This window comes from Onthophagus taurus, chromosome 6 (genome assembly GCF_036711975.1).
Source record: "Onthophagus taurus isolate NC chromosome 6, IU_Otau_3.0, whole genome shotgun sequence".
Classification (NCBI taxonomy): domain Eukaryota; kingdom Metazoa; phylum Arthropoda; class Insecta; order Coleoptera; family Scarabaeidae; genus Onthophagus; species Onthophagus taurus.
Genome location: NC_091971.1, coordinates 1,665,946 through 1,689,474, shown reverse-complemented (window position 1 = coordinate 1,689,474; position 23,529 = coordinate 1,665,946). Strand labels below are relative to the sequence as shown.

Sequence of the window (23,529 nt, the reverse complement as noted above, 5' to 3'; positions counted from 1 at the left end):
GTCGTAGTCTCGTGAAAGAGAAAAGGAGCCGTCGACGCCTTTAAATTTCAAGGGATCCGACGACGTCGGTATTAGGTATGAATTTTAAATGTCGGGAAAGAAAAAAAGTACGTACTTTTAAATTACACGCGGTCTCGGAAACGAAAAAAAAAAACTTTAGTTTTCACCGTTGGTCATTTTCATTGTCGCTTTTTCTCGGGCGTACATAAAACCTGCGTAACGAGCTTCGCCTCTTCGTGATTTTATTCTGTTGTATGAGAGGACGGTTTGGAATATTTCAGGTTTTAAAATACGTGCGAAGATGGAACGGTGGAAGCTTTGTTCTTTTATATGATGTTCTTTTCATTCTTCGAATGCTAATTGGTACGGTGACCATCTAACCGTGTAATAAAGAACGAAATTGGAATACATTTTTGCTCTCTCTCTCTTGTATTCTTTATGAAAATCTCCCGTAATTGGAATATAAAAAAAAATTTCCGACCATTGGAACGTATAATACTCATCTTTACCGGGAGTTTCATATAACTCGCAATATATGAATGCAGTAACCATAGTTACGAAACTACTATGCACTTGTACTCTCCCACATAAAATGAAACATAGCATAATAGTACAGGCATTGGGTAGTTTTGCAAAGGATAAGTTTTGTTTGGAAAAGGTGACGTCCTTATGATGAGAACCAGAAACTGGTTCTAGATCTTGTGTTAGTTCCAATGATAGTGCTAGTGTAAAACTAGAACTAACACTAGACTGATTAAAAACCTAGCGCAGAATAGATTAATTTCAAAATTTATCACAAACCCACCACAACCGATACAATTATCCCCAAAAACTTTTATAATGACATAAAACACAAAGAAGCTGCATTCCGTTTTCTGCTTAACAGATTGACCAACACACCTCTCTTGTTACACAACTTTGCGGAAGATGTGAAATTTATCTTGAAATTGGCCGTAAATAATGGATACAAGGTAGATTTTGTCCAAAACCTACAGTGTGTCCCCGGATAAGTGAAACGACTCTTATAAAATGTAAAATTTTTTTGATATTAAATGTCATCTTTTGGGGTTCAGTCTTGCTTGGTTAAAGACTAATTTAGAACATATTTTAAAATTTTTAAAAACAAGTGACTGTTGACACTGAAGCGAAAACTTCTTGTGTATCCGGTAAAGTACCTTTTCTGTTTACAGTATGGTAAAATGTTACTCAGAAATTTTATTCAGAATGAAAAGATATGGCCATATGCAAATTTTCGGAATCGCCGGCCTACTTTGATAAAACCCATTTTTAATTATTTTCGTGAAGAGTACTTTATTACGATTTTTTGTTTTGAGATTCAGATTATTCGGAAAAAATAAACAAACCGTTCTTAAAATATTGGTGTGATTATTATTTGTTTCCATCATTCGTATCAAAATAAAATTAAGAGTTGCACTTTTTTAATGGATAATTGTTATATTTATGTTCTACCGGTTTTGACTCAACATAGAGTCATCTTCAGGAACGCCTAATGTTACAACGAAATAAGAACAAACCATTAGTTATAATAGATACATGTGTTCACTTAAAATTTATAGGTTATGTTTTCATTAAAGATAATAAAACAAAATAGATGAGCTTAAACTTACGTCATGATTTGAAAAAAGGGCCTGGTATCAATATTAAACATTTGTTCGTGGTTAAAAACTTAAGAAAATCAAAAATAAAAGTGTAATTATGGGCGGATGCGTTGAATCGTTTTATAAAATGGTTGTCTGGAACGCGATTGTCAAGGTCAAACTTATATCCTGAAGTTTGCGGTTATCAATAAATTTTCAAATTTCAAAAAGTAATAAATAGTATGCAGAAAACACGATTTAAAAAACACAATTCAAAGGAAGGGGGGGGGGTTGGTGGTTATGGTGAAGCTTAAGGGAGAAAAAGGGGGGGATGTTGAGGGATATTTTGGGGAGAAGAAAGGATAGGTAGCCAGAGGAATCCAGTATGTTGCGAGCTCAAGCTGCCACCTTGGCTTGAGTTCCTCGTTCATACTGGGTTATTAAACACTGAATTGAACAAAAATAAAAATAAAGTTAAAAAATTTTAGAAGATTAAAAAACTCAGAAGTTAAAAATCAAAATCTCACGTCACAAATCAAAATAATTGACACAAAAGCACCAGGATATAGACACAAGGTAGTGTTTCTAGTAACAATCAAAATGGGAGATCGGAGAATATTAAATGTCGATTATAAAGATGAGGGATGGTGTGATAGTTTCTTTGGGGGTATGGGAATAGGTAGGAATTCTGGGAGAGAAAGGAGGTGTTGGTAGTCAAAGGAGCCCAGACGTTGCGACACTCAAGCTACTACCCTAGCTTGAGTTCCTCGTTCGTCTGGGGGGTTTTTTGGGGGAGTATATGGTGTTCTGAGAAAGGTGTATATTGGTCGGGTACTGGTTGTGATCTGGTCGTTTAGGCAGATCTTCTCTGGATAATTATATTTGAATTTATTAATTTCGTAATTCTCGAGGGCTTCGAGTAAGTTGCTCTTATTTTTGGAATGTAGTAACGTGGTGTTTTCTTCTTCATTGAATTGGTGGTCTTTATTGAAGATCAAATGTCTGCCGAAATTAGATCTGTCTTGGGTTTTGTGTTCATTAATCCGTGTCTTCAGTGATCTCCCTGTCTCTCCTATATATGTAGCATTACAGGTTCCGCATTCTAGTTTATATACTCCGTTGTTGTTTAATTTCTTTATCCTGTCTTTGTTGTTGGTTAATATTCGTCCTATGGTGTTGTTACTTTTAGATGTTAGTTTCATGTTGTATGTCTTAAAGATTTTCTTTAGTTTGCTGTTAATGTTCCCCTGATATTCTATAGATTTGTATGATAAGGTTTGAGTTTCCTGTCGGTTGCTAAGTGTTGTCATGCTGTTGAGAGCGTTTTTGTTAATTTGTTTGTTAAGCATTCTATCAACAAACTCTGGTTTATACCCGTTATTTCCACCAATCTGCTTAATTATTGTTATCTCTCTTTTCTTTTCGGTTTGATCTAATTTTGTATTTAGAGCTCTATTTATATAGGCTCTAAATGCTGCCATTTTATGGGTATATTCGTGGTGAGAGTCTTGTGGGATAATTAAATCTGTTTGTGTTTGTTTTCGATATATTTTGTATTGGAGGTGGTTATCATTTTTATCCAATGTTATGTCAAGAAAGTTTAATCTGTTGTTTTGTTCCTTTTCTATTGTGAATTTTATGTCTTCGTGCAGTTCATTTATGTATGTGTGTAAACCTTCAATAATAGTATCTTCCTTCGTATTTATGAAAACAAGAATATCGTCTACGTAACGTTGCCATAATATTATATTATTTCTGTATGGGTTTTTGTCATTACAAATGAAATCCTTTTCTATATTGTTTAGGAAGATGTCAGCTAGCAATCCGCTGAGCGGAGATCCCATCGGAAGACCTTTGGTGTATGTGTATATTTTATCATTAAATGAACAAAAGTTCTGTTGTATGCATATTTTAAAGAGATTGAAAATGTTTCTACTATCCTCTGCATTCGTGACCTTCTCATCTAGGATTTGTTTCAGTATCTTGAGTGTTTCATCAGTTGGTATGTTTGTATATAAATTAGTAACGTCGAAGGAAATCATTGTGTAATTATTAGGTAGAGACATGTCTTCAAGTTTGTTTAAGAGGTCATTCCGATTAGTTATTGTATAGTCGGGTGTAAAGTTAGTGATGTTCTTAAAAATTCCAATCAAAAACTTGGAGATTCTGTATGTGCTTGAGTCAATTGATGCAATTATTGGTCGAATAGGTATGTTCTGCTTGTGCAGCTTAGGTAAAGCATATAATCGTGGTGTTTTTGGGTTCATCGGTATCAATGTAGCTGGTTTTGTGTTAAATTTCTCTAGTGTCATTTTTGATTCTGCTAAGATCTTTTTTACATTTTTATGGAAAGATGTTGTAGGGTTCTTTGTAGTAATATTAAAATTATTGTCCATTAAAAACTTTTTGGTTTTATCTATATATTCTTGTTTGTACATTATTACGATACCTGCATTTTTGTCTGCATTGGTAACTGTCAGATCCTGCTGCTTGATCTTTAGTTTGATACTGTTTATTGTTTTGTTTTCCTCTTGGATCCTTAATTGCATTGTCTCTTCTTTTCCTTTTGTTGTCCTCTTTGTGTCTTGATTTGAAAATTTATTGATAACCGCAAACTTCAGGATATAAGTTTGACCTTGACAATCGCGTTCCAGACAACCATTTTATAAAACGATTCAACGCATCCGCCCATAATTACACTTTTATTTTTGATTTTCTTAAAGTTTTTAACCACGAACAAATGTTTAATATTGATACCAGGCCCTTTTTTCAAATCATGACGTAAGTTTAAGCTCATCTATTTTGTTTTATTATCTTTAATGAAAACATAACCTATAAATTTTAAGTGAACACATGTATCTATTATAACTAATGGTTTGTTCTTATTTCGTTGTAACATTAGGCGTTCCTGAAGATGACTCTATGTTGAGTCGAAACCGGTAGAACATAAATATAACAATTATCCATTAAAAAAGTGCAACTCTTTATTTTATTTCGTTCTTAAAATGTTCACAAAAAATTAAGTGTGTGTTCGCCCACAAAGAAAACAGTTAATTATAGCTAACAGTTAATCAATTTCATCATAATTTTTTTTTCTTAGAGTGAATACTTATACAAGTACTTCTTTTAATTCCAGTATTTGGAAATTTTTCACTAAATAAAGCAATAACCACATTTATCGGGTTTTCCCCGGTTCCATAACACTGAATCACGTAAACTTTTTCCTCTAATGTTAACATTGTATTTGTAAAACACTTTAAATTTACTAAATTACAGTTTGACAGATTAACAGTGACAGGAAAGCAATTTTGTTTTTCCATGGCAGTCTTTGTTAAAAATAAAATTGTTTGATATGATTTTTTTCAAAGTAGGCCGATCAATCCGAAAATTTGCATATGGCCATAGTTTTTCATTCTGAACAAAACTTCTTAGTAACACTTTCACGTACTGTAAACAGAAAAGGTACTTTACCTGCCACAAAAAGAGTTTTTCTTTCACTGTCAAGGCTCACTTGTTTTTAAAAAATTGAAAATATGTTTAAAATTAGTCTTTAATCAAGCAGGGCTAAACCCCAAAAAATAAGAGTCGTTTCACCTATCCGGGGACACACTGTATATAATAAAATACAGAATAGGAACATAATACAAATGATTTATCCACACTATAAGAAAAAACAGAGATTTAATTCAGTTAACTATAATGAGTCCTATGATATTATTCAGAAGAAATTAAGAGAGTTTAATATAAACATTGTTTACAGAGATAACCTAAAACTCAAAAACCGTTTAATCAATTGCAAAAACAAAAAAGCGGTGTTTATAAAATAAGCTGTGCTGATTGCGACCACGTATACATAGGTCAGACAGGACGAAATATATTGAGCACAAAAATAACAACTCTTCAGTTTATAAACACACCAACAACAACGGACATACAATACACAAAGCCTCAGTACAATTACTGCATAATCTAAAAAAATCAAAGAAACTAGATATACAGGGTGATTCATTAGCTCTATGACAAACTTTGGCAGATGAAAGGTGATGCGATTCTAAGGGAAAAATGTTATATGAATATGGGTTCGATTCATTTTGGTTAAAGAGTTACAAGCCTTTGAAAATTTTACACAGTTTAATAGGCAAATGAAAATGTAACATAAAAAATAAGTTTAAAAATTACAAAAATTGTTCGAAATGTCCGCCTTCAGCTTGAATGCACGCTTCACATCGACGAAGTAAAGATTTGTAACAATAATTATGTAACACAAATACAGAGTTGGCTGTGATAACAAAACTGAGTTCTTTATGTCAAACATTTCAATTTACTCTATTCTGTGTGTTTGAAAGTTTATAATTGTCAGAGTTTTGATCGAAAACGAAAATGCATGTATTTACGACTGAAGAATATGCAGATATTATTTTTGTATACGGGCTTTGTAACGGAAACGCTCGGCAAGCAGCAAGAGAATACCTTCGTAGGTTTCCAAATAGACATCAACCTGCCCCTACAGTGTTTAGTGCATCATTTCGCAGACTGAGAGAAACAGGTAACCCCGCTCCACTACATTCCGTTCGTCCCCATGATGTGAATGTACAAAATGAAGAACGTGTTATTGATTTAGTACTTGACGACCCTTCAATTAGTACTCGGCGTATAGCGAGCATGTTACAAATATCCCAAAGTTTTGTATGGCGTGTATTGAATCGAGAAATGTTACATCCGTTTCATCGCCAAAATGTTCAAGCATTACATCCTGGAGATACTGAGCAACGCTTAGCATTTTGCCACTGGATTATTCAGCAACATGCTCAAAATAATAACTTCATTTCCCAAGTTTTGTGGTCTGATGAAGCGTGTTTCACTAGGGATGACATAAATAATTATCATAACGAACATGTGTGGTCCTTCCAAAATCCACATGCAATTAGACCAGGAAGATTTCAGCAACGGTTTAGTGTAAACGTTTGGGGTGGCATTTTTAACAATTCTTTGCTACCTGTATGGATGATAAATGAACGCTTAAATGCAAATATGTACAGAAATTTCTTGGGACATAACCTTTTCGATTTTATCGACGACGTACCACTTAACATGGTTCAAAATATGTGGTATCAGCACGATGGTGCACCACCACATCGAGGAAGAGAAGTCATCGCTTGGTTACATGAACATTTTCCAAACAAATAGATTGGCAATGGAGGTCCAATAGTCTGGCCACCACGATCCCCAGATCTAAATCCGCTGGATTATTATTTCTGGGGACACATGAAGCAGCTTGTGTACCATGTAGAAATTACTACCCGTCAGCAACTACTGGACAGAATTCAAGATGCAGCTAATAGCATACGGAATGATCCAAATATCATACGTCGTGTGATAGAATCTTTACTTCGTCGATGTGAACTGAAGGCGGACATTTCGAACAATTTTTGTAATTTTTAAACTTATTTTTTGTTACATTTTCATTTGCCTATTAAATTGTGTAAAATTTTCAAAGGCTTGTAACTCTTTAACCAAAATGAATCGGACCCATATTCATATAACATTTTTTCCTCAGAATCGCATCACCTTTCATCTGCCAAAGTTTGTCATAGAGCTAATGAATCATCCTGTATATGAAGAGATGGAGATTTATAAACATAAAAACTGAGGAGAACCCTTGATGAATGATCTCACAGATGTCAATTTTTGTCATATTTTTACACACTTGAAATAATGTAATACTTGTAATTTATTAATCAAACATTTTACCGCGCAAGGATTTGTTTCCAACTTCATAGCAGTTCAAATGTCATTTGTCATTTTCGTTCCGTTCATCTATTTGATGTTATTCCGTGGAAAAGGTTGTAACTGTTTTTCGACGACTAATTTTACACTTGACGCTGTAAAGATTTGTTTCCGTTCTCAAGAGTTAATCGTTTTAAAGATTATAAAGATCGCTTTTTAATTTTGAAGAAACACATATTGAACATAACCTCAAAGGAATGACATTCGATGTTGTCCGGTTAGGTTAAATAAAAAGTTTATAAAACTTTATTGGCTATAAATAAAATTTTGTTTAAATTTTTTCCTGCATAAATGTGTGAAAATACTGTTTTAAAATTTTAGAGAGGTGTCTAAAAATTGTTAAAGAAGACATATTAATAAAGCTGGTCTTCTGGGAGCATCTGCTGCTATAGAGCAATGAAAATGTATTTTTAATTTTAGCCGAGGGCGCTTGGTTGTCAGAGAGGGCGCTGCGGCAATGCTGCTCGACCTCTGCCCCCTTTAATTTTAATACACTTTCGCCGCAATTCTGCCGTAATTTTTTGACGGTCTAGCCCCTGGCTGTTATCCAATCTCATGGTCGCCTAATTATTTATTCATTATAATTGAATAACGTCCGCGAAATCAACCCCGAACAATACTTAAACACCAACAAAATATTTAATTTTACCGAGTAATATATTCACAAAAATAATTTTGGTATTAGCATTAAGAAAAAAAAAAGAATAAAAAAGTTAAAAGAAAATCTAATTATTATAAAATCACGTAACGTTAGCCCTTGAGAAACTGCTTGAAAATTGCCAAACTATCTAAATTATTTTCCACTTTGCGTCGCAAGCATTCGGCGGCTTTGGTACTAAGGCACTTGGCCGTTTTTGTTCTCGGTTACTTTTAAGAGAAGATAAGATCTCGACTCGCCCGAACTCGGCGCTCCGCGTGATTTTATGAAACGTAAAGAGGGAATTAATGGAAGTTTGTTTAGTCGAAACTTTATTCCAGACATCTTTCGAGCAAAGTCAAATTGTTTACCGCTCTTCAACCGAAATTAAACTCCATACGAGTAAATTTATTACACCAAAATCTGTATTAATTTTTCCCGGTTTTTATTTAAAATACCCGAGGAGATATCTCATCAATATTTTAAGAACGGATTTGGCTTGAGCTCGATATAACCGGTGAAATACAGCTTGTTATTAAAAGTTTCATGCGACATTGCAAATATTTTATGAGCCATTCTCATGAACCGAGGTCCGGGAATCGAACGGTGCTCGGCATCGAGATGCCTAGAGCTACTGCGTCGGAGGCGGAGGCCGAGGCGAAGGCGTCCGTTACATAACGTAAACGTGCATTTTGTTTAACAGCGTTGCGCAAATCGAAAACATAAATATCGGAAAGTGCACCGGCAGCGGTCACAGAAGAGCACCTCACAGCCAAAGCCGAAACTAACTGAGCACACTCTCGAGGAAAATCCAAACCGAATCCAGTTACGGACATCTTTACAACCGAGTGCCCACACCGGAACACCTCTACAACATAACAAAAACTAACTTGTGTAAGATCGTAAAACTTCCCAACATCGAATTTTAACGTTGTTTATTTTACTCGAAAATCGTTTTCGATATCGAAAGGCGTAACGTTCCGCGATTAATATTTCCTTTCAAAAATCCGTATTTGTCGGACAACTTTGAAAACAAAATAGTTATCGTTAGTCAGCGGCGGCGGATGCCGTCAGTGTCTGGCAAATAAATCTCACTTTTCCAAGGGATTATTTGTCGGACAGGGTTGTGTACGTAGTAGGTACGGGACCGTTTTATCAAGTCGGTCATTAGTCAGCTGGAGACAAAGAGACCCCCGTCGTAGTCATAGTGAATGGGCCACGGACCCGCCATCACTCTTCATTTAAATTAACACCACTGACTTTAGCTCTCATCTGGTCACCCTACGACGATGGATACGACGAGATGTACGTATCACAAGATTACATCTAAACTAAAATGTAGTCATCTTTAACACATTCGAGAATAACCATAAATGTATTTCAATTACCAGTTTTAGATTGGAATGAACATCTAATGTAAACAAAATTTCATAAACAGGGTACTTGGAATTAGTTTGGAAAACATTATCTATTATTATTGTATTTGGGATTTGTTGCTTTATCGGTTTAATTAAATTTATCGTTACTGGAAGCAATATAATATATCATGATAATCATGGTGCCGTCAATCAGAGTTGAGCGGTCAAAGCTGTTTTGTAAATAATTACATAACGTGGGATGTATTAATTATAATTAACGTAACAAAAGCAAACGTTAATTATAGGTAATAAACAGGACGTTAAATTTATTTAATAATTTTTGCTATTAACTTAACAATTAATGAATATTAACTAGATTTTGTACTTAACCCGGCTCCTCCACCTAAATTTCATTTTCAATATAGACTGCTTATCACGTAGGCCACTTTCGTCCTATGGGAAAATTAATATTCCCCGCGTGTATCCTGGGTTTCTACGGGGACAAGAAATTGTACAGAATATGGTCGTGGCCATCCCAAGGCCCGGGGCTACCGACAAAAACCCACTATCGGGCCCGATCCTGTTATATTTCATTCAACGTTTAATAACGGCAGAGGCCGCCCTGAGTGGTTGGGCTTTTGCCCCCCGGTTGTGTAAACTGGGTACGTGTGGCGTATGCTGGTGAATTCCATGGAAAATGAAGGGGCTCGGGAAAAGGCACAGTGGGAATACAAATTGATCAAAACATCGATGAGGCGAGCAAATGCCTATTATAATGTAGTTGTAATTAAATGCCTATAAAAATGGTTTTCCTAAATTTACTTTAATAACAATGCTTATTTACGAGAGATAACTTTTAAATAAAATAGATAACTGCGGTTATCGACTGAAATATCGATATTAGAGAGAACCCGTTTATCATTTGAGAGAGAGAGAGTAGGATAAAACTCATATATATACTATCTCCTATATCGCTGACTCCCTATCTAAGCAATGAGTGGCGAGCGTTTCCATCAAAAGCAGACGGAATGATATATGTTTTGTCTTTGTCGTGGCCCCATGTCGCGAAGGCGCTTGCGCGAATCGTAAATTTAAAGAGTTTGAAGTGCTTCGCGCGTATTTTATGCAGCTTTGAAATGCAATTATTGTAGATAATTGACTTTAATTATAAATTATCATAGATGCATCAAATAAATTAGAATATATGTACTTTTGTGTGAAATTGACGTTGAATATTGCTTTAAATATCAACTTTATGTAGGTTGTTCATTAAACATTATATTTTTTAAAATTAAATTAATACATATATACATAGTAATTATTAAAAATGTGTACCAAAATATAGTTATTAATTTTTAACATAATTTGTGAGTTCACGCCCTTTAATGAAGTTGTTAATAAACATTAATAAAGATATAAAATATGTACTTAGGGTACTTACTATTTAATGTACATAATATTCTATCATAAAATTTTCATCATATCGATGTAATTATTAATTAACTTTTTAAGAAAAATGTTTCAAGAAAAGGAGGGCTTTGAATTCTTTTTTATTACACTGAGATCGTTCCTTCTACCTGCTCAACCAATTTTTAGGCCCCAAAAATATCTTTTAACAAATTTTCTTCACTTTCTTAACAAATAATAATTACATTTTAAATTGCTTAGTCCTAAAATATGTTAATAATTATGTTATTATACTTTAATGTATGGTTTGGGGGTCGGAGCGCTGACGCGACGATGGTGTGCGACTTGTTTGTGTCACATGGTTTTGTTCCGACAGTGTCCCAGCCTACTAGAATAAATAATTGTATTGACAACATATTTGTTAATTTTTCTACGAATAATTTCAATACTACTGTGATTGAATCAAATTTATCAGATCACAGGGCGCAAAGTGTTAGTATACCGACACATCATGTTAAAGAAATTAAAACCTATAATACAAAACTGCACAGGCCTCTGACACTAAGCGGTAGAATGAACTTTTTTAACATGTTGAATCAATTCGATTGGAAAATTTTGAGTGAGGTTCCTGATAGCGTGAATGATGCATATGGAATGTTTCATAATGTCATTATGGGGGCTTTTCATGCGTCTTTTCCTCTATGTAAAATAAATTTCAGGTCTTGTGATGACGGCCTCAATTGGTTTAACAACAATTTGAAACAGATAAGGGATATGTATAACTCTTCTTGTGAGCTTTATAGAAAATTTAAAATGGATGACTTACTTCATGCTAGAAATAAACTTAGAATTCAATATAGAAAGGCGATTTCTGATGCAAAAAAGAAGGCTTCGAGTGAAGTTATTAAGCAGAGCAAGAATAAACCAAAAGCAATGTGGAATCTTATTAATAATACTAGGCGTAGTGGTATGAATGATGACACTTCTCATTTAAACCCTAATGAATTAAATAATTTTTTTATTGGCATTGCTGACGAGGTGGTTCGAGGTTTGCCAGATTCAACTGTTTGCGCTATGGACGTTTGTCACACGCTGCCTCCAGAAGGCGTGTACTTTTCGTGTTGTGAAGTTACGCCGATTGAAGTTCGTGATCTGCTTTGCAGTTTAAAATCTAGTAACTCTAAAGACATTTATGGCATTTCTGCAAACTTTGTGAGAAGTAACACCGGCCTATATGTGGCGCCCCTTACACGATTGGTGAATCTTTCCTTTTCATCTGGCGTATTTCCTGACTTATTAAAAATAGCTAATGTAATTCCAATTTATAAAGGCGGAGATAAGAATAACAATGCTAATTTTCGTCCTATAAGTATTCTGCCCACCTTTTCCAAAATATTTGAAAGGGCCCTTTTCAATAGAATCATCGCATACTTGGACCAAAATAATTTATTGCACCCTCATCAGTTTGGCTTTCGTAGGGGTAGGTGCACCTCTGACGCGGTAGTTAAATATGTGAATATCTGTCTTGACAGCTTTGAAAAGCGTGAATACTGTATGTCATTGTTATTGGACTTGTCTCGCGCATTCGATACAGTTTCTCATCCAATTCTTATTGATAAACTTCGCAATGTTTATAATTTTGACGATAAAAGTGTTGCTCTAATCCGATCTTATTTGTCCGGCAGAACGCAACAGGTGACTTGTGGTCAAGCGACATCGGAGAGAGTCAGTTTGACTAGGGGTGTTCCACAGGGTTCTATCCTTGGTCCTCTTTTGTTTTTGATGTTTTTCAATGACTTTCCGTATTATTTTAGGGACATTGACTGTTTATTATATGCTGACGATGCCACATTAATTATCCGAGGCAATGAAGCTGAAGAGGTCATTCAAAGATCAGAATTGGTTCTAAATAGAGCACGTAACTGGTGCATCGCGAATGAGTTGTGTTTGAATGATGGGAAAACAGTCAGAATGATTTTAAGTCAGAGAAATTTTAATTTTACTAATTTTGGTAACCCGTCGTTTGGAAAATTCTTGGGAGTTCACATAACCACTCCAATATTGAAGTTCGATCATCATGTTGACGCTATAAGTAAGAAAATTTCAAAAAACATCTTTTTGCTACGAAACCTTATTGTCAAGGTGGAACTAGAAGTAGTAAAAGCCGCTTACTTCGCGCTTATACAAACCCATATATCTTACGCCATTTTAGCGTGGGGAAACACTCCCGCTAGCAAACGGGTTTTTAACTTACAGCGTAGGGCCCTAAGAGTTGTGGGAGGCCTGGGATACAGTGAGGACTGTCGACACATCTTCGTGCGTTTAGGCGTTCTAACCCTGCCATCTATTTACATATTAAATTGTTTATTGTATGCTCTGAACAATTTCGACGAGCTTTTAAATCATGCTGATGTTCACAAATATGCAACTCGTAATCGTTGTAATGTGTATGTTGATAAGTGTAGATTGAGTATGACGCAACGGGGTCCAACATACATGTGTCAAAAGCTATTCAATAAGTTGCCGTTGAATGTCAGAAGTCTTCCGTTTCTTACTATGAAACGTAAACTGACACATTTCTTGGTTTCGAATGCGTTTTACTCCGTCGATGAATTTTTAAAATGTAATATTGATATTTCTTAGTAGTAAATGTGAACCTGTAAATTGAACTGACGAGTGTAAGAGAACTATCTTATGGCACAATAAAGATTATGATTATGATTATGATTATGATTATGATTATGAAACCTATAATATACATAACTAAATATTTAGATTTTAGGTTATGTTTATGTCAAACATTTATTTGGTGATTTATAAACATCAAGGTCATCAGCTGCTATTAATTTTTAATTCACCGTCCAATAAGATAAAAGCGTACTCACCACGTGTTCACGCATGTCTCTTGAGTAGACGGGGGCACGACAGAGACAGATATATATATATCTGCACTCTAGTGTTTACACTCTTTTGCTGCCTTAGTCAGCGATATAGGAGATAGTATATATATGACAAAACTCGTTAGAACCGTTCTTTGAAAATAACAAATGGCCGACGTCTTAAGTGGTCATCAAACTCGTTGAAGAAAAATAGAGTTAAATAAATGAACGTTATTCAAGAAAACTAATAAATCGTTACCCACAAGTAAGTATTGATCAAAATTATAGGAAACTCTTGTGAGTTGTTCTTTGAGTTTGATTCTTTGATTTTTCTTTTTGTAGGTTATGTTAAATAAGAAAATAAAATTATCATTCGACTCACTGCGAAAAAGAAAGGATTGGAGTTCAATGTGGTATCTGGATTATGGATTGTCTCTTGTGTTCGGGGCACTAACTAATTTTCTGGATTGTCTACAGGATTCTTCTTACGGGAAATTGAACTGTTTGTTCTTCGGAAATAGGGTCTTGGATGATCTCGAAGAAGTATCAGTAGTTGTAGGATGATTCTCTTTTTATTTTAATATCGTAAGTTGATTTGACATTAAAAAATTATCTTAAATTTTTGAGGTTATCTCTTGAGATTCAAAATTTCTTCTATCTGACGACGTGGATTCGCCGCTGGTCAGACGACGACTCTTTCACTCCCTGTTCGCGATCTCCTTATATACCCCGGCACCCCAACTGTTTTTTCCTCGTTTCTGATTGGCTCTTAGCTTCGCGCCCTTTTCAAAATTCAAAATTCTTGCTTCAAAACTAGCGTCATCTCTTGATTTTTCTCGGAATTAACCTTCAAAATTAAATTCTTTTTTCGTTGATTTCTCCCTTATTCCTTTATGAAACGTAATAAAACTTCGTATTCAACGTTGTGTTTTCTTGTTTTCAGACATACATTGGAGTACACGCCAAATTTCAACAATGAGTAAAGTTAGAAAAATTCAAATTTAAATCAAGGATTTCTTCCTCAAATTAACGTTAAAACCTCAAAAGATGGATGAAAAATGTGCTTTAGGAGCTGAACTATGATAATTGATACTTTTGGAAGCAAACAAAATGGTTTAAGATAAGATTTTCACCAACAAAAATCTCTCTGTCACAATTTCTAGGTTATGTTCTCTCGGTGAACTAAGAGAATGTTAAAATTATCACAATATCTAGTTTAAGTAAGCGATTTAAAAGTATAATATTTATTCCAAGAAAATATAAATCAATACATTGTAATGTTGAACACGCGAAATTCCAATTCTCCAGTCGCCAAAGTGTATTCAAACAGTTTTAAATCGTGTTCAAATCGATAATAAGCGGTCTAAATAAGCAAAACAATTAGCGTTCCCGAAGGTTAGAGACGACGACGATGACGATTCCGTACTAGTCCTGGTAATAGTGCGGCGTTTCTACGATTGTTCGAGGACATGCGATCATGCACCGTCCCATTGTATTTTTAGCGGAATTGTGTGCAATTTATTAATCAACTTGTCTTCCTATTTAATCCTCGAGCCTGAGCTAGCGCACGCGAACCAAGCCGGAGCAAGTGCGATTTAATCTCGGAAAACTAATCGAGTACTTCGCTCGGTAATGGACGAAAATGCAAATTCACGGATTAACGGTGACAAATTGCGATCGACGTTGCATTAAATATCAGGAGTAAGAATCTCTTTATAAGTGGGTTATCTAAATTGTAACGTAGAAATTAATACCTATTACGAACTTTTAGTAGAAATATAAACTAACGAATCTTTTATACAAAGGATAAAACCAAGTTGGGACGAGTAAACTAACAAAAATTCGTTCACATCATTCTTCACGATAAGATCTATGGCTCCACGAGTCGAAGAACAATGTCGATCGGGGTTTTCTCTACTTCTTGTTCTTCGTTTAGTTTATTCGCCGGTTCACAAATGTCGGGGCATAAATCCGCGAAGTTTCGGCAGTTAGATAGTCGCGCGATCGGCGGCGACCCATTTTTCGTACTCGATATTATTCTCTCTTTCGACCTCGGCGTGACCCTTGTTGTAAATAAAACACAATTAAACCGTGAAAACATAAATCACGGGTGTAGCCCCGTTTCCAAAATCGCATTTTCACAGATCGTTGTTTATCTGAAAAGTTAGATCCTACGTATTGTGAGAGTAAACAACCATTGTTAAATATTAATAAGGTCAGATATTTGAAGTTTTTTTTTATTTAATTTATATTTGTATGTAAATTAATACCACTAGATGTTTACACAATACTACTGTTTAATCAATTATATACAGGGTGATTCACATAAGAACCGACACAGAGCAGGGACATGTAGAGGACAATAAATTAAGATGATTTAACGCAACTTATCTCTATACCAAGTTGTACCCCTGAGAAGTTATAGGCCTTCAAAGTTGGGTCTTAAATTTTTAAAACATTGAATATCTTCGTAATGCATAAAGCTAGAAAAACCAAATTTGGTAGACGTTATGAGTGTACCGAGGGTATTAATTGGTAGCATTGAAGCATTTCAAAGGGTTGATTAAGGGTGATGGTTCCCTAAATTTTGGCAGATTTGTTTAACCTTTTTGTGGATTTAATACATTATTACCTCATTTCACGTGGAATTTAATTCTAAAACTTTTGTTACTCTTACTATTTTTTAAAAAACATTGTCGTTTTCAAAAAAGACTCAAAAAACTAAAGACGCGTATCTTGTTAATGCTACTTAAAATTATCGAAAATTCAGTAGTCGGCTGTGAAATTGTACGTAATTTGAGGAACAAACTGTTTATTATGAGCTAAAAAGATATCATCCATAAACAAATTTAGTTTAGGCATAATAATTTTCTAGTAATAAAGAGAAAATTCCCAAAATGTCAAAATTAAGTACTTTTGGTTTTAAAATCGATCATAACTCAAGAATGAAAGGTGATGACGAAAAGTTTTTTAGGAATAAATTGTTTATTATGAACTAAAAAGATATTATTGATAAACAGATTTTGTTTAGATGTAATGATTTTCTAGTGATAAAGAGAAAATCCCCATAATGTCAAAATTGAGTACTTTTGTTATCAAAATCGATCATTACTCAAAAATTAATTGTGATGGAGATAAGTTTTTTTTGAAATAAATTGTTTATTATGAACTAAAAAGACATCATCCATAAACAGATTTGGTTTAGTTATAATGATTTTCTAGTGATAAAAAAAAATCACCAAAATGTCAAAATTGAGTACTTTCGGTATTAAAATTGATCATAACTCAAGGATGAAAGGTGATGGAGAAAAGTTTTTTAGGAATAAATTGTTTATTATGAACTAAAAAAACATCATCCATAAACACATTTAGTTTAGGTATAATGATTTTCTAGTGATAAAGAAAAAATCACCAAAATGTCAAAATTGAGTACTTTTGGTATTAAAATAGATCATAACTCAAAAATTAAAGGTGATGGAGAAAAGTTTATTTGAAATAAATTGTTTATTATGAACTAAAAGGACATTACTCATAAACAGATTTGGTTTAGTTATAATGATTTTCTAATGATAAAAAGAGAAAATCACCGAAATATCAAAATTGAGTACTTTTGGTATTAAAATTGCTCATAACTCAAGGATGAAAGGTGATGGAGAAAATTTTTTTGGGAATAAGTTGTTTATTGTCAACTAAAAAGATATCATCCATAAACAAATTTAGTTTAGGCATAATAATTTTCTAGTAATAAAGAGAAAATTCCCAAAATGTCAAAATTAAGTACTTTTGGTTTTAAAATCGATCATAACTCAAGAATGAAAGGTGATGACGAAAAGTTTTTTAGGAATAAATTGTTTATTATGAACTAAAAAGATATTATTGATAAACAGATTTTGTTTAGATGTAATGATTTTCTAGTGATAAAGAGAAAATCCCCATAATGTCAAAATTGAGTACTTTTGTTATCAAAATCGATCATTACTCAAAAATTAATTGTGATGGAGATAAGTTTTTTTTGAAATAAATTGTTTATTATGAACTAAAAAGACATCATCCATAAACAGATTTGGTTTAGTTATAATGATTTTCTAGTGATAAAAAAAAATCACCAAAATGTCAAAATTGAGTACTTTCGGTATTAAAATTGATCATAACTCAAGGATGAAAGGTGATGGAGAAAAGTTTTTTAGGAATAAATTGTTTATTATGAACTAAAAAAACATCATCCATAAACACATTTAGTTTAGGTATAATGATTTTCTAGTGATAAAGAAAAAATCACCAAAATGTCAAAATTGAGTACTTTTGGTATTAAAATAGATCATAACTCAAAAATTAAAGGTGATGGAGAAAAGTTTATTTGAAATAAATTGTTTATTATGAACTAAAAGGACATTACTCATAAACAGATTTGGTTTAGTTATAATGATTTTCTAATGATAAAAAGAGAAAATCACCGAAATATCAAAATTGAGTACTTTTGGTATTAAAATTGCTCATAACTCAAGGATGAAAGGTGATGGAGAAAATTTTTTTGGGAATAAGTTGTTTATTGTCAACTAAGAAGACATCATCCATAAACAAATTTAGTTTAGATGTAATGATTTTCAGGTGATAAAGAGAAAATCCCCAAAATGTCAAAATTGGGTACTTTTGGTGTTAAAATCGATCATAACTCAAGAATGAAAGGTGATGGAGAAAAGATGGAGAAAACCTTGTCGTCAAATAACTTTATACGCTATTCATAACGTATACCAAATTTGGTTTTTCTAGCTTAATGTATTACGAAGATATTGAACTTTTTAAAAATTTAAGAGCCAACTTTGAAGGCCTATAACTCCTGAGGTGTACAACTTAGTATAGAGGTAAGTTACGTTAAATCATCTTAATTTATTGTCCTCTACATGTCCCTGCTCTGTGTCGGTTCTTATGTGAATCACCCTGTAGTTCGTTTTTTTTCTATAATACTTGTCAATGTACATTTTTTAGGGTTTCTGTTGGTATTATCTAGGACCCTTATAAAATTTATGTTGTTTTCCTGATTTTTAGTAACATTTTCAGTAACTAAATAGTTGAGGTTAAAATATTAATAGATCTTTAGATATACGATTTTAACGAAGTACATATTTATTGTAAAAACGTGCTACAAAGTAATTAAATAGAACAAAACACCTTTTCTAGGCAAATAAACACCCCACAACGTTTTTTATGCACCTTTTCTTTTTGAATAACGAAAGTTCAAACGTCAGTGTGACATATTTATTTCAAAACATGATAAAACAAAACTCCCTGTTAATTTTGCCAACTTTAGAACAATTTGGCAGGTATTATAGAAAAAAAATGAGCTATAGCTAACATCGCCATATTTTCCTCCATCCATTTCTTTTGATCTGATCTCGTAATATCAATCATTTCCTGTGCACCACAATTATACAGAAAATGTTTCATAATATATGCGCAGGACTTCAAAATGTGATAGCTTGTCCAAAAATTTGAAAAAAGTTTCTATCAACTTTCCGTCTAAAATGCACCATTTTCGAGATATAGGGTGTTGAAATTTAATAAAAAAAATTCGTATTTTGCGAATATCTCCGAAACCGTTAATCGTACAGAAAACAGCTTCTGTACGATAAATGATTCCGGAGATATTCGCAATTTAAAAACTTTAGTGAGAGATTTTATAATTAAATACATCCATTGTGCGTAATAATAAACAATAAAGGTATTATTTGCGTTAAAATATGATCATTATCTCATGATGTATAAGCCGATTATAATAGCAAATTTTAGTCATTGCATTAATCGAAATTTCCATACAAAATCAAACCATTCGTATTCGATATAATGGTTTCAAAGAGCGCGTATTTTAATTGGGACTAGTAAATTGGCTATTTCATTCTGATGTGTTTGTTTTGTTTCAGGTAAGCCCCGGTCACCATCTAATGGCGAAGCTCTGCACATAGCCCGGAAATCGGTGATTTATTGCAAATCGCACTTTATACTCGACATTGCGTTTAATTGCACCACAATCTTCTCATCGCTATAATACGCGATAAAACATTAAATTGAGTAAGCCGAATAATTCTTTCGTTAGATATGAATTCTTTTTATCGAAGAAATTGGTGTTTTCGGAGCTCCGGAAGTTCGTATCCGGATGGAAGGGTACAGCAGTGATAGCAGGTGTTTGCACAGCGTCCGCACACATCGGAGAAGATAAATCATACGTCGAGATACGTCAATAAAAGAGTGGGTGGGGAGTGGACTTGTAAGTTGTGCCAACGTTTACCCTGCTAACACATCTCCGGTTTGTTGTTTCTTTTCACTGTAAATACTCGCCGCGAAAGAACGAAACGAACCGAGCAAACGGAAAACGTACTAAAAGCGGGTTACTCCGCCCCAGTACTTAAATTCTACGGTTGCGAAATTAAGTTATGTTCGCGTTTTATGTAAGATGAGAAAACTTTAGTAATATGTAAAGTAAATTGTGGATTTTAACGTAATCTCAAAAATTCAGTTGATATTAGTATATTATTATATGAGTGAATAATAGCTCATTATATGCGAGTAGAATACTATACTTTGTCCACGACTATTGAAAGTGATTCCATAAATTTATTTTTTAAATAAATTTTTGAATAAAGGTTAAACGTCAATGTGACACAAATTCAATGTAACCAACTTCACAACAATTTGTCAAAATTAAGTGTCAGTTTTATAAAACGTCGTTTTCTTTACGAAAATTAATTAATTTATGCTTAAATCATACGAAAAAAGGAATTTGTTTAGGTTTTTTTAATGTCAAGCATTTAGAAACTCCTAAAAAATTGAATTAAATTGACGTTTTTTGAACTTTTAACGTTTCAAATAATTATTATTAGTCTGGTCAAGATGGCTACCCGTGAATAATGATTATTATTCACCGCTATTATTCACTCCGTGAAAAATGACTACCATTTTGTTTTAGAAAACTCATTCATAAGGTATATATTATAAGGTAGTCGTGGACAAAATAATTTTTTTTAAGTTAATATTGTGATACAGTAATAACAGTTTTTACGATTACTGTTCTGGCTGCAGCTGGTTGCAGTTAAGTAAATGGAACGAGTTAGGGAAGAGGTTGATGGCTGGTAGTTTCGTAATTACGCGCCCATAAATCGCGATGAGAACCATCTTGTTCGGTTGAATTAATGTCCTTTTTTAAACCTCTATAATTGATGACCATTGCCTCGTTTCTGTAATTTCTGTTATTGCGGCTTGAGGCAATGAGGTGCGACGCTTCACCACAATGAATAATGTCCAAAATTAATTGATTCGCCACTAAATTTTCGTTAATCATTGTCTCTATAAACTTAATTTATTAACGAAAAGATAATTTCGCTTTTGGCGGAGGCGCCGGTTTTAATGACAAGATCCAGTACAAGACGATTTAACTGTTTGAGATTCATCTTAATAGATTTCGAGTAACCGTCGTATTGAATTTATGGTATCTGGAGAAAACTGCGTTACTCTTTCCTCCCTCAGTGCAAAATAATTGTTATTGCGGCTCGGGTACAATAAAAGTACCATTACCGTTCCCCCTTATCTTATCAATGCTTCCGGTCCGGCGCCGAATCGTGAGCTCCTACCGGAAATAAGGAGAAAACCGAAGAGACCTCGATCGAACGCGATCAATATAGTAACCAGTAAAAGACTTCCTTTTCAATTCAGAACGCGACCGCATTTTAGACAACTTTTTTAATAGACGGCCGCATGAAAACTTTTCTCTGGAGATGCCGCTTTCCACGGCTTATTAATATTTTATGTAGTTTTGCGGGGCCACGACAGATCTCCCGAGTAACTCGGTTTAACTGAAACTAATCTTTGCGGATTTCGGTCTCGGGTTTCTCTGCCCAGATGTGTTTCGGTCGATAATTTAATCCGGACAGATTGTGAATTATACACCAGTCTACGAATCATAAATGTAACTAATAATAAATCAAAAAAATTTTTTTTAATTAACAAATTAATAAATCAAGTTTGAAAGGTTTAAGTACAATTGTCAACGACTCCCCATTTATTAAACGATGCTGAAAGCACTACACTGTACTGCTTTACATAAATATACAAGACATATTAACGGTGGGTTGGGTAGTATACAATGGACTTTATAGCGCAAAATTACCTCCATTGTGTGAACGCACGACCACGGCTATCCGCAAATACAACTAATACAATTTGCAGTCGTCATTTTGAGCGGCGTGTCCGAGTTCTCTCGTGCTATATACGCAAATAAGCGTCCACTCTAAATATCGCGCGTGTTGTGCTAGCATAATTATGCAATTTATGAATGCTTGCGTAGGGTCATATTTGTTTTTGCTGCGCATGGAAAACGTCCGTTAATGGATACACTTCAATGTTTACAAATAACTAACACGCATACCCAATTTCTAACTGACTCTCGAAAAGCTAACTCTCATTTTAAAGTCGAAAACGTGGTAGAAGCGGGAAAAGGGAGAGGGTTGTTTACGTTGTCATCCTATTTGGTTGAAGACGGTGTTTATGCAAGAAGATTAATAAATAGAAGTTCTCTACGTAAAAGGGGAAACTTCTGCCTTAGTCCTGCAAACCCACCCCGGACGTAGTTTGAATTATCTGCCGAGGTAAATTCAGCACACGGACTCCAAAACTGGAAGAGCGCTGAGACAGGAGCACGTGACGTGCATACTTACACAATTGGAACTTTTTCTTTTCGCCTTTACAGTGTGCATACACAAGTAATAAGAAAATGCTGTGTTGTTAACCAAAATTGTACAAAGATTTTATTATATATTTTTGTAACTATTTATAAATGTACAGGGTGGTTCAAATTCGATGTCCGAATAGGCTAACTCGGAAACTATAAGAGTTAGAAAAAAAGTAGCTTCTATGTCATGATCTCGTTTTTCGAGAAACTGCTAATGCCGAAAACCTCATAGCGCTATCGTCTTTTGTTTTTCCCCTAGAGGCCAAAATTGAAAATATCGTAAAACCAGCAAGTGCAATTATCTTCGTTATTATTCTAGGTGGAGTATTATAACTAAGACATTATATGGACACTTTTTTACAGAGAATTTGTTAATGAAGACAAAAAAATTTTTTCGGTTTTAGATTTTGAGATATCATGACAATTTTCATTTTTTTAAATGGAAACAACCACTGATTATTCGCTTATTAAATTCTGTATTTTTTTCTAATTACAAAAATATAGCGTTCGAAAGGTCTATTTCTTATTGTTTTAGAATAAAGCTAAAAATAAACTTTTTTTATAAAATTTTCATCTAGTGTCGTCGACGAAATTAAATTTACAGTTTCCTGTAAAAATTTATATAAAATTTACTTTATTTTCTAATATGTAACATTCTAACATGTTAAACTTTTCGTAATCCATCTTAAAAAACAGGATTTTTAAAGTGACACTTCAGAAAATTTTTGAATACAAACAAATGTTGCTATGTTTATTTGAATTAAAAAAAACATATGGCGCCATCTATCAATAATTTATTAAGTCATTTAAGAATAATATTAAATATTAATAAAAAATGTGAAATAATGCAATCTATTCCAACTTTTGTATAATTAGATATATAAATTAAATAGTTCAACAAATATATTTGTTTTAAATATCAGAAATATGTTTTTTTAATTTTTAATTATAGTACCGTAATTTACAGGAAACTGTAAATTTAATTTCTTGGAAGACACCAGAAGACACTAAAAGAAAAGTTAATTTTTAGCTTTATTCTAAAACAATAAGAAATAGACCTGTCAAACCCTATATTTTTGTAATCAGAAAAAAAATAACGAATTTAATAAGCGAATAATCAGTGGTTGTTTCCATTTAAAAAAAC

The 23,529-nt window shown here is 33.5% G+C and overlaps 1 protein-coding gene and 1 long non-coding RNA gene across 2 annotated transcripts in view; one reads left to right on the top strand and one right to left on the bottom strand.

The window, feature by feature from the left end:
• Positions 1-23,529, bottom strand: part of LOC111424956 (mind bomb 1) — a 275,668-nt gene that overhangs the window by 56,680 nt on the left and 195,459 nt on the right. The gene's annotated exons all lie outside the window — the stretch shown is intronic.
• Positions 13,913-14,871, top strand: LOC111424945 (uncharacterized). The gene is made up of 3 exons (XR_002707663.2): positions 13,913-13,931; positions 14,009-14,251; positions 14,610-14,871. It is a non-coding gene; the product is annotated as an uncharacterized lncRNA (long non-coding RNA).